This window comes from Anas platyrhynchos, chromosome 10 (assembly GCF_047663525.1).
Source record: "Anas platyrhynchos isolate ZD024472 breed Pekin duck chromosome 10, IASCAAS_PekinDuck_T2T, whole genome shotgun sequence".
Classification (NCBI taxonomy): domain Eukaryota; kingdom Metazoa; phylum Chordata; class Aves; order Anseriformes; family Anatidae; genus Anas; species Anas platyrhynchos.
In genome coordinates this window covers 16,663,101-16,677,772 of record NC_092596.1, presented here as the reverse complement: position 1 = coordinate 16,677,772, position 14,672 = coordinate 16,663,101, and the positions used below count along the sequence as shown (strand labels likewise).

The following is a 14,672-nucleotide window of genomic DNA, read 5'->3' as shown; positions in this document are numbered from 1 at the left end:
CTCGTAAGCCTTTTGTAACTTTAAACCGTTTTGATAATGTTCCTATCAGCTTTAATGTTACATATCCCTGTGTATGTGCCTCGGTAATTGAAAGGGATATCGGGCAAATTTGATCTGTCTGGCTTTGACTTATGCTGTCCTTATCTTAGCCTTCGTGTCATTAAGAAAAAAATTGGTATTGATCTCAGACTATACCACTACATTGTGCTGCAATTTTTCTTCCTTGCTGGTAGAATATAAATCGATAAAAGGTAGCTGCTTGAGACTCAGGCCAGATATGGTGCTGTCATTTATACATTGTAAATCCAATGATAGCTGATCAAATCAGTGCGTCTACTGTTCCAAACCTGACATGATTGAATTGTCAATAAAAAAGATTTTACAGTAAGGGAAGGAGAGCTGGCGGTGTAAATGCCTGGAAGCCTCACGAAGTTTGATACAAAATGAACCTATAAGCTAGGCTATTATTATATAATTCCAACAACCAAAATATTTGGATACTTGTGTTCTCACTTGGAGATGGAGTTATGTATTGGGGAAGCTTTTCATTACAACTTGTTTGAAAAATAATTATTCTGAGACTATGAAATACGAGTGGTTTCTTCTGAAATGAAGATAGCTTCTATTTTGGTAAGGACAAATAGAAACAGTATAGGACTTCTTTGAACTAAAGATTTACAGTTTCAGTGGCTTAGGAGGAAGGCTATTAGTGTTTCTGTTTGCTCAGAAACAAATGGTGCGGCAAGTAGTGTGATTGATAGATTGCTAGGAAGAGGCTGGCTCTGCTCGCGTGTAGAGCCTCTGTGAACATGAGACCAGAATACGGTGCAATTTTTTTTTTTTCCTGGACTGCCAAAAGACCAAATTATGACAAACCTTTTTGTAAGCCTTCTCTTAGAAATTGGGCTGGAGCACGCTGCAGCCAGCATAAGGTAATGCTGAGCTGTTAAGTGCCGATGGAGGTTGCTGCTGTAGTTTCCACAGCTGAATCACTTTCTGCCACCCAAAGACCTCTCTGGACCCTGTCACAGCAGCTCGAGGGATAACCAGGCAAGTGGAGGGAGAGCCAGGCAAGAGGCTGTGCATCCCACCAGCAATGTGTGCCCAAGTGGACTGGGGGTAGGAGGGTTCTGGGAAGTTCATGGGAAGACCCAGTGAAAGCTAGAAAAACGTGCCCCTCAGAGCTTCAGAATGACCTTGCACTTAAAGGGCATGCAAAATTCTAGGACTGAGCCCTACGGAGTGTTTTGTTGTGACACTCTTTGGTGAAACGTGGTGAGGCCAAGTGAAGCTTTGAGATGGTCCTACAAGCGATTGGCTGGATCCTGAAGATATTTATGTACATGGTTCTCCTGCAGCAAGGGGCTGCATCTGGCAGCTGCCACAGTGCACTGTATTAGATTTATTTATTCTCTTTAGCTACGTTTTCCAAAAATAAAATCAAATTATTGGTATTAAAGGAAAGTACTGAGTTCTTTCCTGTGCAGATGGACTTGGACAATATGCTTCATGGTATCAAAGGCTTCCTCTGTTAAAAATGGAGAGCGTGCCTTGGCTGTTGCAGAGAGATGCTGGAGGTGTGAGGTGCTGTCTGTGCAGCACTCATTAGGGTTGTGCTGAGTGGGAAGGGAAGAGAAGGCAGGTGAGATGGTAGGTGCAGACCAACCAGCAGGAAGGCAAGGGTGGCAGGGGAAAGATGGTGTGCTGCTTCCCACCTCCAGGTGTGTCACGCTGCTGCTGGCCAGTCAGGCACTCTGAGTTTCCCTCTGTGCGTACACTGTCATCCTGCTGTCTGGGTTGCCTTTTTGCTCCCCTTCTTCTCTCCTCAGCTATTACTCTTGGACCTTGCTGGTGGCTGGCAGCTTTTTATGGATGCTCTAACTCAATCACTTGTGATTGACCATGCTCTTAATCTCTTTATTGTGTTGCACCAATTTAGCTAAATCCTAAATCCATTAGGTGCTCTCAGATTGCTTTACAAGTGTCCAGAGGAGGTGTTTGCAATAAATCCAGTCTAATTCTCCCTGCAGACAGGGTTTTAAAATTTCAGGTCTGGGCTGTTAGAAGAGTGGAGTGCTGTAGGGGTAGGTTTGCACAGGCATGCAAAGGGTGAGAAGCAGCTCAGCCTTTCTGTTTGTTTTTTGCTGCTTTCTAGGTGATGTTACTGCCTAGTTCACTTTCTTGATGGAGAGAAAAACAGTGGAAGCATGTCTTAAGAAAACAGCTCTGGTCATCCCAGTGAGGAATGGAAGAGATGTTTGGTTTGTTTACATGGCTTGAAGTACCAAAATAGAACAAATTTACGAATACTTTCAGTGTCCTCCTCCATCTTTTTATCCATCCTAAGCACAAACAAATCTCTCCAGTTAGGCCTGTCAGTGAAACAAGCCTTTCCTAGCTGGTGGTGGCCATTGGTCTTTTGCAGAAGATGCTGTGGTGGTCCCACCATGGAAGAGTTTCCTCCCCAGTAGCCCTGTGCTGCGTGGGATGTGTGGGTGCTGGTGGGGACGTGCTCCCCACTGGCCTGAGAGCCCTTACATGTGGCTTAAGGTGGCTGCTGCAAATCGCATCCACACTGAGCCATGGCTTGGCTTGCACGTGGCTGGTAATTAAAGCCAGACCCCCTTTTTTTTTTTTTTTTTTTGTATTTGCATTGGAGGAAGTGTGTGTGCAGTCAAATTGATGTCAAAGTACCTTTTGAAATACTCACCTTCTACAGTGAGTGTCGCTGACACCTACAGTTATCAAATCAATTATTCTGATTTTTGATGTACAGAAGTGAATTGCTATCATATATATTCCATGTGAGGCCTGGCCTTGCTCTTCTCAGGGCTGCAGATACACCTCTCTGCTCAGTGCTGTTTACATGGGTGACAAAGTGGTGTAAAAGCCTGTTGGTGTTGGAATAAGTGTACCCACTTATGAGGGATTTTCATCTTTAATTTCCAATTTGACAGCAGAAAATATGAAGCAGCACAGCTCAGAGAGGAGACCTTAATGTTTCCTGTAATTCTTTTTTTTTTTTTTTTCCTGCTGCATGCATTGCTAAACACCAACCTGCAATTTTTTCTGCCACTTGCTAACTCCTTTTTTTCTGTCCAGTTTGCATTGCTTTAATGCTGCTTAGGCCAGCAGAAACATTTTGTTTAGGTCACGAACTGTAGATGATAATTTAGCCAAGAGTAAGGGAAAATTTCCTTATTCTACTTAATTTTCCTTTTCTAGCTTTGGATGTGAAAGTTGAAATTTGGCTGTTTCAGTGAGTGATGCCCACTTTCCCGGGGTGGGGAGGATGGGAAGCTCCAGTCCTGCTGTGAGGCACCCTGGGGGCTGTGCCTGACCGGCTCCTGCTTTGCTCAGCTGTTGTCGAGAAAGCATGTGAATTTTCAGGCTTCTAATTACCCCAGTAAGAAGCACTGCATCTGGTAGGAATCATCTGCGGTTTGGGGCAGTTTGAAATAGCATCTTGTGCTTACATGCCACTTGTTAAGTCTGTTGTATAAATTGTGAATCAGCCTGGGAACCAGGGAAGGATAAGCCCCCTGTGTCTGAAAACCACTCAGTTTTTTTCATTTATAAAAGCAAAGGTTGGGATTCCCTCAAATCAGAGTAGGGTTACCCTAATATTCTGGGGGAGGGGGAAATGATTTTTTGTAGCACTTCTCCATTACATTAAGCTAGTAAGTCTTAGTGAGACTTTGGTAAATTTTTGTGTTAGCAGGGAGGTAAAGATTAAGATGAAACATGAGCATTCTTCATATGAAAGATGAATTTGCAAAATGTTTTGCTGTCTCATTTGAGTGGAAGCATGTGGTTTTCAGTTCCCATAACCTCGGGGCATTACAAAATCATGATTAAAGTCCTAAGAACAATGTGATCAGCATTAAAATTGGCAAGTTTGAAAAATGATACTTTGTGAGGTTTTACTTAATTTGCCTTTCTTGTTTTCCAGTGCTATGGGTCACATTTTCGATCTTTTTCCCACAGCAGTGAGGGCCTAGGTTGTTTTGGTTTTTAATTCCAAACTGAGCTTAGCATGTTAGCTGCTCTGCCCAAAGCTGGGTTTTCAGGAAAACAGATTTTCCAAGAAGTGAGAGCAGTTCCAGTGGCTGACAACAGATTCAGCTTTTGTCAAAGATGAAACTTTTCCACAAATCTCATTTACTGGAGTAGGGAATACGCTGGTTTGAATCCTGACCATATTTACATTCCCAAGGTGATATGGTATGAAAACATTCTCCCTGCAAAGAGCAAGCTTTCTTATTAAAGACCTGTTTAATATACATCTCCCTTTGAGCTATCAGGGGAGGAAAATAGTTTATCTGCTATATATACAAATTGGCTGGTAATTAGATGATACTTTATGATGGGATTTCAGGAACAGCAGTTAACTGCGGGCAGCAGAGATGACACTTCTAGCTTTTTATGTTGCTACCTTTTTTTTTTTTTCAGTTTTACTGTCTTTACCTGGATGGTTAATTTATTCATGTGCTTTTACATTTTAAAAAAATCTGTGCAGACTTCATGGAGACTGCACATAAAGCGCAGAGGCTTAGTAGGGTATTAGAGATTCATCTGGGTGCCTGAAATACAGAGGATCTTTGATTTGGTTTTTGTCTAAGTGCTCTTTGTTTAACTGATAGCTGCTAACTTTGTTTAACCAGTAACACATGTTGTGCTGTTACTGGTCTTGACCTTTTCCAGTTAAACTGGCTTAAAATGAAAGTGTTTATGAGGAGGTTCTGCAGCTCTGGCGTCCATGGGCTCTTTGTCTGGGCCGAGGTGGAGGCTTGGTGTCTGGGAGGAGTTTGCACAGAGCTGCATGTTTGCAAACTTTAATGGCCTTTGCTCCAGCCGGCTTTTAATGTACTCCCCACACAGACACTCTGAGCAGCAACCACTTTTTCCATAGCCAGTTTTATTTTTGTCACTGTGGTTTTATTGCAGTTTAGATTTCTTGGGTACATAAAATGCCATCAAGTTGGCAGCAGAAAAAGTAGAGAGTTTTGCAGCACCCAACAGCAGCAGAACAGGCTGGTGAATGCAGGGAGGGCTGATGGAGGTGCTTCATGCCCTGCCTTTGGGTTTTGCAGAGAAAGGCCTACGTCTCCCTGGACCTGATCTGAGCTGCTGCTTCTGGAAGTGCAGCCCGAGGCTCTTCTGGGAGATGCTCAGGGAAAAAGTGTGAAAAGCTGGAAACTTTCCAGAAAAGCAAGGATGTGCAGAAGAGTGCTATTTATTTCAAATGGGAAGATGAATTTTGGTATAAAAATGGGATACTGTCTGCAAAGGGGATGTTTGGCCCTCTTCACGTGTGGTGGGAGCCAGCTTTGTTCATGGTGCCAGTTGCAGGCGTGCAGGTGTCTTGGTCTCTTCCCAGGGCTCTTTTGTGTGTCCTTCAAACTCAGCCACAGCTCAGCCAAGAGAGGTCCAGCCGCAGATCAGAGCTTTCGACTGCCCTGTAGGTTAGATTGAGATAATGAAGCCGTATGGACTTCCAGAGAGATGTCAGGGATGTGGGCAGAGCTCTCGGCTGCCAGATTTTAATTTCTTTCATTTTCCCCCAGCCTCTTTCATACTGCTTGTGTGGGAGGAGGCTCTGCAATGGCTCAGCCTGGGTGGATGCTGACAGGAAAATGTGAGCTCCCCTGTGCTGGTGCCATCGGAGGAGGAACAGCAAATGATCAATTCAGATAGCAGAAGATGGGCTGGCTCCTCTCCTATCTCTAGAGGCTGTAAAAACTCCCATTACTCCGTTATCAAGAAGGATCCATCTATGACATGCCTGAGCCAGTCAATTAAGTGCAGACCTCACAGGAAATGATTTTTTTTTTTTTTTTTTTTTTTTTAATTCTTGACAAGAAGTCAACAAAGAATAGCTTTTGAGGGAAAAGTGTTATTCCTGGCAAGAACACAGGTGGGCTTCAGGTAGGGAATACAGTTGCATTTGAATCAGTAATCACAAATTTGAACCTGAGCTCTTTCTCCTGATTTTTCTTCTCTCTGTGGATACAAAAAAAAATCAGATGTTGGTTTCTAAAGCAACTGAAGTGTACATATGCTGTTGTAATCTCCTAGAGGTTTTAGTGCTTCCACTGGAAGTGGAGGCTTTGGGAGGTACTGGAAGGGAGGAGAAGCAATGTGGAGGTTTAGAAGAAGAAATTTGCTCTTTTATTTGGTGGTGTATGTACAGGGAAGCATGCGAGCACTTACTTAGAGATTCACTAAAGCATTAAATACCTGCTTGCCTGAATTGAGGTCTTCTTACGCAGGTTGTGGGTACTGCATGTCTTTGAAATGACCCTCAAGGGCTCAATACTTCCCTGTCCAGTGATAAACTAATTTCCAGGACTAATGGTAAAATTCTGCAAGGCGTGAATCCCCAACTTAAATAGATTTACAGTAAGTTAATGGATTTTTCAGCATATCTCTTGCAACCTATTTGTGGTAGCATTATTTTAACATGCACAGTAATTGAAAAAATTGTCAGGTGATGGGATTTATTATCCTCTCTGACCTGTGTTTTTCATGCCTTGGAAAGGCTCCATAATAAACAGAACACTTGAAATAAGGAAATACCTTCTGCAGAAGTGTTCAAAAAGGTAGTGAGTCCAGTAATTATTCTTGAGAAAAACAGATTCTATAGTTATGAGAAGCTAATGCTTAGCAAACGCTACCAAGGGGGTCACTTCTTGGTGGAGGGAACTACTTTTTCCACCTCTCTGCTGACTACTGTCACAACTTGTGCTGGTGTAAATGCCATTACCTGCTTAGTGCGTTGCCCGTGTCTGTCTGTGCAAGAAGCATGCCTGTGTCTTCTGGAGGTAAATGCTGTACTCAGAGGCGCTGTATGAAATCAGCACTTCTGCAGAGCTGAAGAATGCACAAGTCTGAACATTGTAGTGATGAGGATGAATATTTAATTTTGTTAGGCGATATATTGTGTTCTTTCCACATGCAGCCTTTGAAATATGCAGTCTTTATTTTGAAAGGATTACGCTGGAAGTATCCTTTGGAGAAAGTGTTTACTTTTTGCAAGCATATTTGTCCTTGCTCCTTTTGTTATCGTTACTTATAAATCAAAAGTTATATTGATCTGGAGATTATGTGTTAAACCATGTCTGAGCAGTGGTTGCTCTATTACTGAGGAAACCAGCTGCCATATAACTTTTGGTAAATTTATTGATCAATACTCTGTGTTTCTCTTTAGAAAAAGAACAAGCTGAATTTTAATTTACTGGGAAGTCGGCTGAACACGTGGCCTCTTCTTCAGCAAGGGATTTACGCCTGTGAGGAACTTTCGAGAGATGAATAGTGCCATTACTTTGCAGGGGATTATTCATGTTCTTGAAAGAAAGCCCGTCTGGAGCGGGCGGTGGAGCCTTGGATCAATTTCTGGCAGCAGTGTTTGTGAGCCCTGTGCTTGAAAGCCAAATTGTAATCGTGTGCTCCTGTTACAGCGGCTGCCTCACTTTTACAGGAGGAAGTAAGGAGACAATAAAAATTTCCTTTTTGGAAATGAGTGTTAATCAAAACAGGGCTTTGTGCCAGGGCAAGGGGAATACAGGAACCAGCTGGGACGTGGGATGCTGGGGATGGCCTGGCCGTGGGACAAAGTGGTGCCACCAGGATGTGATGTCTCACCTGCTGCTGCTGCTTCCCTGGACAGTGGCCTGCCCACGCATCACTTAATAAATACATAAGGGGCAGCTCAACTCAAGGTACTGCATAGGTAGGAAGGAAAGAAGTGAAACTAGTTGTTGGGAAGTGCTAAGTCTGGAAATTTGGGCCACGGGTACTTGGGATTTGTGTGTCTGGGGTTTTCTGAGCACTTTTGTAATGGTGCTGATGTGGATTTGGTATCGTGTGTGACCCCATGGCATCTCTTCAGACAGACTATGGGCTCGGAAAGCCAGGCTTCATTTCGATGATGATGGTGCGAAGGTATTTTGTGTGAGTCCAGGGAGTTGGCTGCTGCCAGGGCACATCGGAAGGGTGGTTGCACTTGTGCTGCTGAAATGATCCACGCTCTAGTTTCCATGTAGGAAGTCCCTGTCCTTCTCAGATATCTTGAGACAAAATCCATCTAAAATCTCTAATAAAATCTCTAAATTGCTTTTGAGAGCCTGGGCATTGCTCTGTCTTGGGAACAGCAACCCTTTAGGGGAAGAGAATTACACTGATGTTCGTTGCTTTTAAATCAGTTACTGAGTAAATGTCTTTTCCGACTTCTGCGAGCACAGGTAGGAAGCAGAAATCAGAAATAAAGGGTTTGTTACTGGAGTGATTTAAAAATGGTCAACAGGTGCCCTTAAATAAGTGCAAGCCCTTCATGTTACTATAGGGATCAAGAACTGATTTTCTGCCATTTGCTTTTCATCAGACAGTTGAGATAACTTAAAAGAGAATTTGGCCAGGAGAGATTATAAAAGGAAGGAATTTGCTTCTTAAATAAATAGTCTGCTCTCCATTGTTGGAGACTTAACAGACTGATAAAAGCCTGCTGAAATGAAAGGGAGCCTGGAAAACCAGCCTCAGATCTGCCTTGCTGTAAAGTGACTGAGACCAATGCACTTTTAAAGACTTTTTTCAAATTTTTTGATGCAAACTGAACTTAACCTAGTGGCTTGACTTACCTTCGTTTATTTGGATGAATAAAGGAATTTGCTAGACATGCATTTTTCAGAAATTGCTTATAAATTTTATTTTAAAATAAATGGAGTACACGAATTGGTATATACATGTGTGTGTATATATATATGTATATATATTATTTTTTTTAAATAACTGGCTGTTAGATACCTGGCTTGTAAATTTGAGAGGGAATTTATGGAATCACTTGTCCTTTGCTTGAAACACATTTCGTCATTCATCTTTTAAGAGGTATGCTTCTTTTTTTGCGATCTTTATAACCCCATAATTTGGATGCTGGAGCCTCCAATTGGTAAAAATGTGGCTGGGGAGGGGGTGGGGGGGTTGTTTACAGAGTGCTGTGTTGTGTGGCTCTTTCCTTTTTTCCCAGAAATGCACTTTGTGTGCACTTTGTGTTGGAGTAGGAAACGTGTAGCTTTGCAGCAATAAAATGCCTGGACCTGTCCATGTGCCCAGTTATCAAGGGCAGAAATGCCACTTTTCCCAGGGTTTCTGAAGGTTTTCCTACTGTTGCGCACAGAGGTCTGTCAGAAGCCTGGCTGGGCTTGCTGGCTGAGCAGCTGGCTTCAAGTACGAGTCGTAGATGGAGATTGTCATCTCTGCAGCAAATGGGGGAGAGAACAATGATATGAATTTGAGTGTAAATATTTGTGGTAAAAATGGTGAAGGTGAAAGTTCCCCAGTGATGTGACATTAGTTCTGAGCGTTTTATTGATATAATTACAGCATGACAAAAGCCTGGTAGTGCTGTTTTCAGTCATTTATTTTGTCCTGTTGGATTGGTTTAATTAACTTTTCCCCTTCAGAGGGAAAGAGGAAAATATGAAATATTTGGAGTGTGCATATTTCTGTGTACAGCTGAAAGAGAAATGTTGGTCTGCTGACCCCGTGCTCTGCCAGCTCAGCACTCTGGGCTGCCTCTCTACCCATAGCGTGTTCCCCCGAGGCTGTGTTCAGGCAACACCATGCTGACCCCAGTAAGCCTTGCTGTATGGATCAGTGGCTTGTTTCCTGCAAACTCCCCAGCCATTTTGGACAGCCCTGGACAAGGATAAAGATTACTGTCTCCTTTGCAGTAAATAACTTCCACGGGAGCAACGTTCACCCCCTGCAAATGGTGGGTGCATATATGGGTGTTCACCAAACCATGGGGTGTTTCCAAACAGGTCACATCCCAGCAAGAAGCAGAGCTCTGCAGGCTCCATCTGTCCTCAGGCTCTCCTATATCGCTGAGCTCTGCCGTGCCTCTTCAGCAGGCTGCCTGGTGTCCCCCTAAACCAGTGCCCCAGCATGGACAGGAGCCTGGACACTCAAACCCGAACTCTTTAACCCTTACTTGAGCTCCAGCACCAGATTATAGGTATGGGGTACATGGGAAGAGCTTTACCTCTTTTTGGGCTGACAGGTTACCAGCACAAGAGGAAAAACCGGGTTCAAAACCATGTTTTCTCTGAGTTAGCTGAATTCAGGGATGGGACACCTTCATCTACCCTTTGGGTTTAACAGAGAGAGAACAAAATGAGATACTCTGCAAGTTTTTCCAATTTCCCTGGCAATAATATCTTTGGTGTGGAGGACAGGGACTGGTTTGCAGTAGGTAGGAGCTGTCAGGGTTGAGGGCAGAGACCTTCACAACTGTGGTGAAGAACATCTTTTTACGGGGCTCTCAGAAAATCTCCTTTTTCAGGCTTGCAAGGGATAGAAGCTTGTGTGGAGGAGTTGAAAAGTACTTTACAGGGCAAATGGGGAGATGCAGGTGGGCAGATAGTGGACCCATGGAGTTTGTAGGTTGTATACGTGCCCCCATCTCAGTTCCTACTACAATGGTGCCAGACAAGGCAGAGGCTCTCCCCAGCCTCTCCCACCCTGCTGCAAAACAGATCTTGGCTAATCCTAGTGCAAAGATGCCACGGGACTGGGGAGGTCTCCCCTGCTTGCTAAATGGGACTATGGCAGTGAACGTCCTGTCATTCATCCACTGCATCTAAAACCAGAGCTACCTTTTTTGCTGCAGAAGCCTCTTAAATCATTCTCTGCTTTCCTTCTTGTGCTTCCATGTCTTTGGTGGACCCTGCCTTTCAGGGCCCTTATTCTTCCCTTGGTTTTATAAAGAATTGTGTTCATCCACCACTCGTGCCAGCCTTGACTGTTTGCATTTTTAACTTTGTCTTTATTAAATTTTCAAGAATCTCCTAAGCATTCACACATCTGTCACAGCACAAAGCGGAATATTACTTGATGCTCAGAAAAGCAAATTATACAATAGATGTGCAAGAAATATTTAATCAAAAGCACCGCAGCCACGTGTTCAAATACCAAGCCCTATAAAAGACTTGTACTGCAGAGTCATTTTTCCAGAGATCTTTCCCAGGAGTTTTGTTTTTATTGTTGGAAAGTCCACTTGGACTATGGCACCTTGGGGAGCACAGCCCTGAAATCAGCTTCTTCCATCGTGCCCAGCCACAGGCATGCTGTGGGAAGCAGTTGATGACAGACCTTAACAAACATGCAACAAAAATGCATGCATGAAAACGGAGGCAGGGAAATGTCAGTTCTAGTTGGTTTCTTGCAGGGCCTTGGAGGAGTTCTGTGCTTTGCTTGCTCCCTGCAGGCAGGGTTGGTCTGGGCACACTGGGCTTGCGAGGTCTAGAGGCAAGCAGCTGTGGGCACGAGTATTTCCTTGTCTTCTGGCCTCTGGACTTGAGCTGGTGGGCTCCGCTGCCCGCTTTAACAGTTTTTATGGGGATATAAATAATAAATGGGTGAGCCACAGTATGACTGATTGCTCAGTGGTCAGACAGTTACTTAGAATATAATGGTAGCACGTTTTCGAAGTATTTTGAGTAGGTATAATGAGAAGCTAGCATACAGCATTTTTATTAGAAAACTCACAGGGAGCGTGTTTCAAAATACCAGGGCAGTAGATAAGCTGAACAATTAAAATAAATGGATTTTGAGCTTGGCATTTTGATGGGCACAGATAATTAGAGGAAGATGGTTTCTGCTGAGCAAAATGGTTTGGCTTTGGCTGGTAGGCAGTGCTGGCTTTGGAAACTTCTAGTTTGGCTCCCACAAGAGTCTCACATGGCTGCTTCCACACGAGGCAGGAGGGTGGTGGGCATGGAGGTGAAAGGAGCCCCCTCTAATTTGGAGACTGGTTGGAGACCTGTCCTCTCTTGGTCTAATGGCGATGTAGAAAAGGTAGACAATGTGAGCCCTGGTGGCTTAAAAGTGGGAAGACAGAATAACTAAATTGTTTTAATTTTTATTACTGATGCTTTGAAGCTAATCTCATAAGCTTTGGGAGCTTAAGTCCATAAATTTTATAGTGACAATATTGTAAAAGTAATCCAAAAGGCTGTCTTATTGTTGGGGGAGAGAGGGAGGGGTTGAAGCATTTCCTAAGCTCCAAATGTGTTCAGAGAAGCAAACCTTGTAAGAGCAGCAGTGGCACCATCTGATGGGTTTTGTACTGCTACAGACAAAAGTAATTATGCTGCCTAGAAGAGCTTTTGTCTCCAGATAATGTTGTTAAAAACTTGCACTGTAGTGTAAATCATAAAGGAACAAATCTAGAGTCTGCTCTTACTGCTGCCAGGGGAAAAACTCTTGGATTTTGTTTCATTTCTGCTCAATGTATTGAAAACCTTTTCCAAGTTTGTAAATAAATATTACCTGCTGTTTGAAAAATAACTTGCAGTTCATCTCACCAGTACTGCCTGTGGCAGCCAGGCCATTATTGCAAACAGTTGTTTCTCTCTTGGTGAGCTCTTTTGTGTCTGTTAGGAATACAGGCTGTTGCAATGAGTCTGAAGTTGTCTGATTCATTGGAGGTATTAGAGAAATATTTTCTTCTCTAGAGCTCGCTTACATGTGAATGCCTATGGCTGCTTTTGCAATTGCCATGCCTGAAAATGTTTTGGTGAGCTTACAAAAAGAAAAACTTTTGGTATTTCCTTGATAAACATTTAAATTTCCATCTGTGAACATCAGGGGTTGTGTGGTGTCTTTTTTTTTTTTTTTTTTTTTTGTGGTGGAGCATTCTAGATGCGTGGGATTCTTAAATGTTTGGGTACCTGGGACCCGAACAGGATGCAGCAATTGCATTAGGAACACATTAATTCACTGGAAAATTTTCTACTAGCCTGCCTGGAGAGACAAGTTTTGCCTCAGGATGGAAATGTTTTCCATGGTCGTAGGGATTCCAGTACCTGGTTGTCTCCCAATGTGATCTGTATCCTGAGGAGTAAAGGGAGAGCACCTTTTTTTTTTTTGTGCACCCCTTTTACATAGAAGACTTCTGTGGTTTGCAGCACAGAGACGGACAGCTATCCGTGTAGGAAGCTTGTTTGCAGCGAAATACCAGCTGCACAGAGCCTTCACCTGATACCTGGCCTCCTGACACCTGGCCACTACGTTGGATGCTGCTTTCCCCTCCTTCCTGCTATGGGCTGGCTCATGCCTTCTCGCTGTGGTGCTGTGGAGAGGTGGAGCAGCTGGCTTGGCCGCTGGCATGTCTGCTCCCTGGGGGTACACAGCTGATTTTGGTGGTGCTGGTTTTCGGTGAGCTGGCGTAGAGGAGCAAAGGAAGGCCATGCCTCCCTTTATCAGCAGCAACACCCTTTCCAAACACCCTCAGCTGCTTGTGAGTCTGCACCCAGATCTGTTGCTGCTCTGTGTCCACAGCTGCCTAAGGGTTTCAGCTGTGGCTATGCCGAGTCTCCAGGGGATGTTGTATGGGAATGGCTTGTCATGCTTGCTCGTTCAGGCGACTACATCACATAATCTCTTAAATAAACCCATCAAATCCCAGACCGGGCTGGAGCCTGCAGCCTGGGGGAGCCAGCAGGTTAATCCAGAGCTCCTCCAGCCCCAGTCTCTTTGAAGTAGCTGCAGCTCAGGAGCAAATGCGCCTTCTCAGGAAGGCTGGTGTTTTAACTAAGCAGCAGAGTTTTATTATCTGAGCTGAGAACTCAGTGATTTCCTTCTCCTGCCAGTAATCCCCACTCAGGGCACTATTACGCTCTTTTACAATTTATTTTCTTTTCTCTAATTGCCAGTTTGCAATGGCCATGCATCCCTGTGCCGCATTCTGGGGAGCTTTTGCACTTTGAAAGCACCTTAGTCCATCCTTCATGCCCACTGCAATCCCTCTTCAGGTGCTTGAGGGGAGTCCTGCTGGAAAAATAATACGTAATAGCTCATGCTTTTCAATTGTTGCCTGATAAGTGTGCTCTAGAGTAAAGGTTCAGCTGCTTCATGCATCCTTTGTGAGCCCTAACAAACTGCCCTTGACAGAGCTAGTCAACAGCTGTGCAGTACCAGTGTACCAGGTATGGTGCTTTGCAGCTGGTGATGCTCTGGCTTGTGTCCTGCATCAATTCCCCAGATTTCACCTGGCACAATATTGTTCTTCTATCTCTTCCCTCCCATCCTGGGGTAGAGAGCTATGATGCTGTGTATTGTTAAGTTGTTCCCAGGTTTTGTCCCTGGGCTGGCTGAAATGGCTTTGGAGTATAATTTGTGTATGCATTTAGCTCCTTTCTTCATGTGGGTGAAATGTGTTTAAGAGCTACCCAGGCAGGACTTTCCAGCATGGTGGCCTGCAGCAGCTCAGGCTGTCATCTCCACAAGCCAGACTTGTGGATCAAGGCTATTTAGATTTTAGCCCATGCAGAAGCTTTTTTTTTTTTTTTCCTTGCTAAGAAAAATCTTTTCCAAAGAAAAAGATTTAAAAGAAGATAAATAACTTTATAACATAGTTGGGTTCTGTTGTGTGTGCACAGCTACAGTGACAGAGCAAAATGTGAAGTAGGTACTGCAAGGCACATTGTGTACTGGACAGCGGGTGCAAGTCTGTCACTACGCTTTGCCAGTCCTACTAAGGTATTTATTCTGCTTCAGGTAGACCTACAGACTAGCTTCCTTAAATTGCAGTTTTTGAAAATATCCTTGAAATAAATTAAAAATTAAAAAAGAAGGGAAAAAAAGAGACGATTCAATTGTCCTCCAGCAATAGG

The 14,672-nt window shown here is 43.8% G+C and overlaps 1 protein-coding gene across 2 annotated transcripts in view; it reads left to right on the top strand.

Moving 5' to 3' along the window:
- Window positions 1–14,672, top strand: part of GPC3 (glypican 3) — a 145,786-nt gene that overhangs the window by 47,588 nt on the left and 83,526 nt on the right. The gene's annotated exons all lie outside the window — the stretch shown is intronic.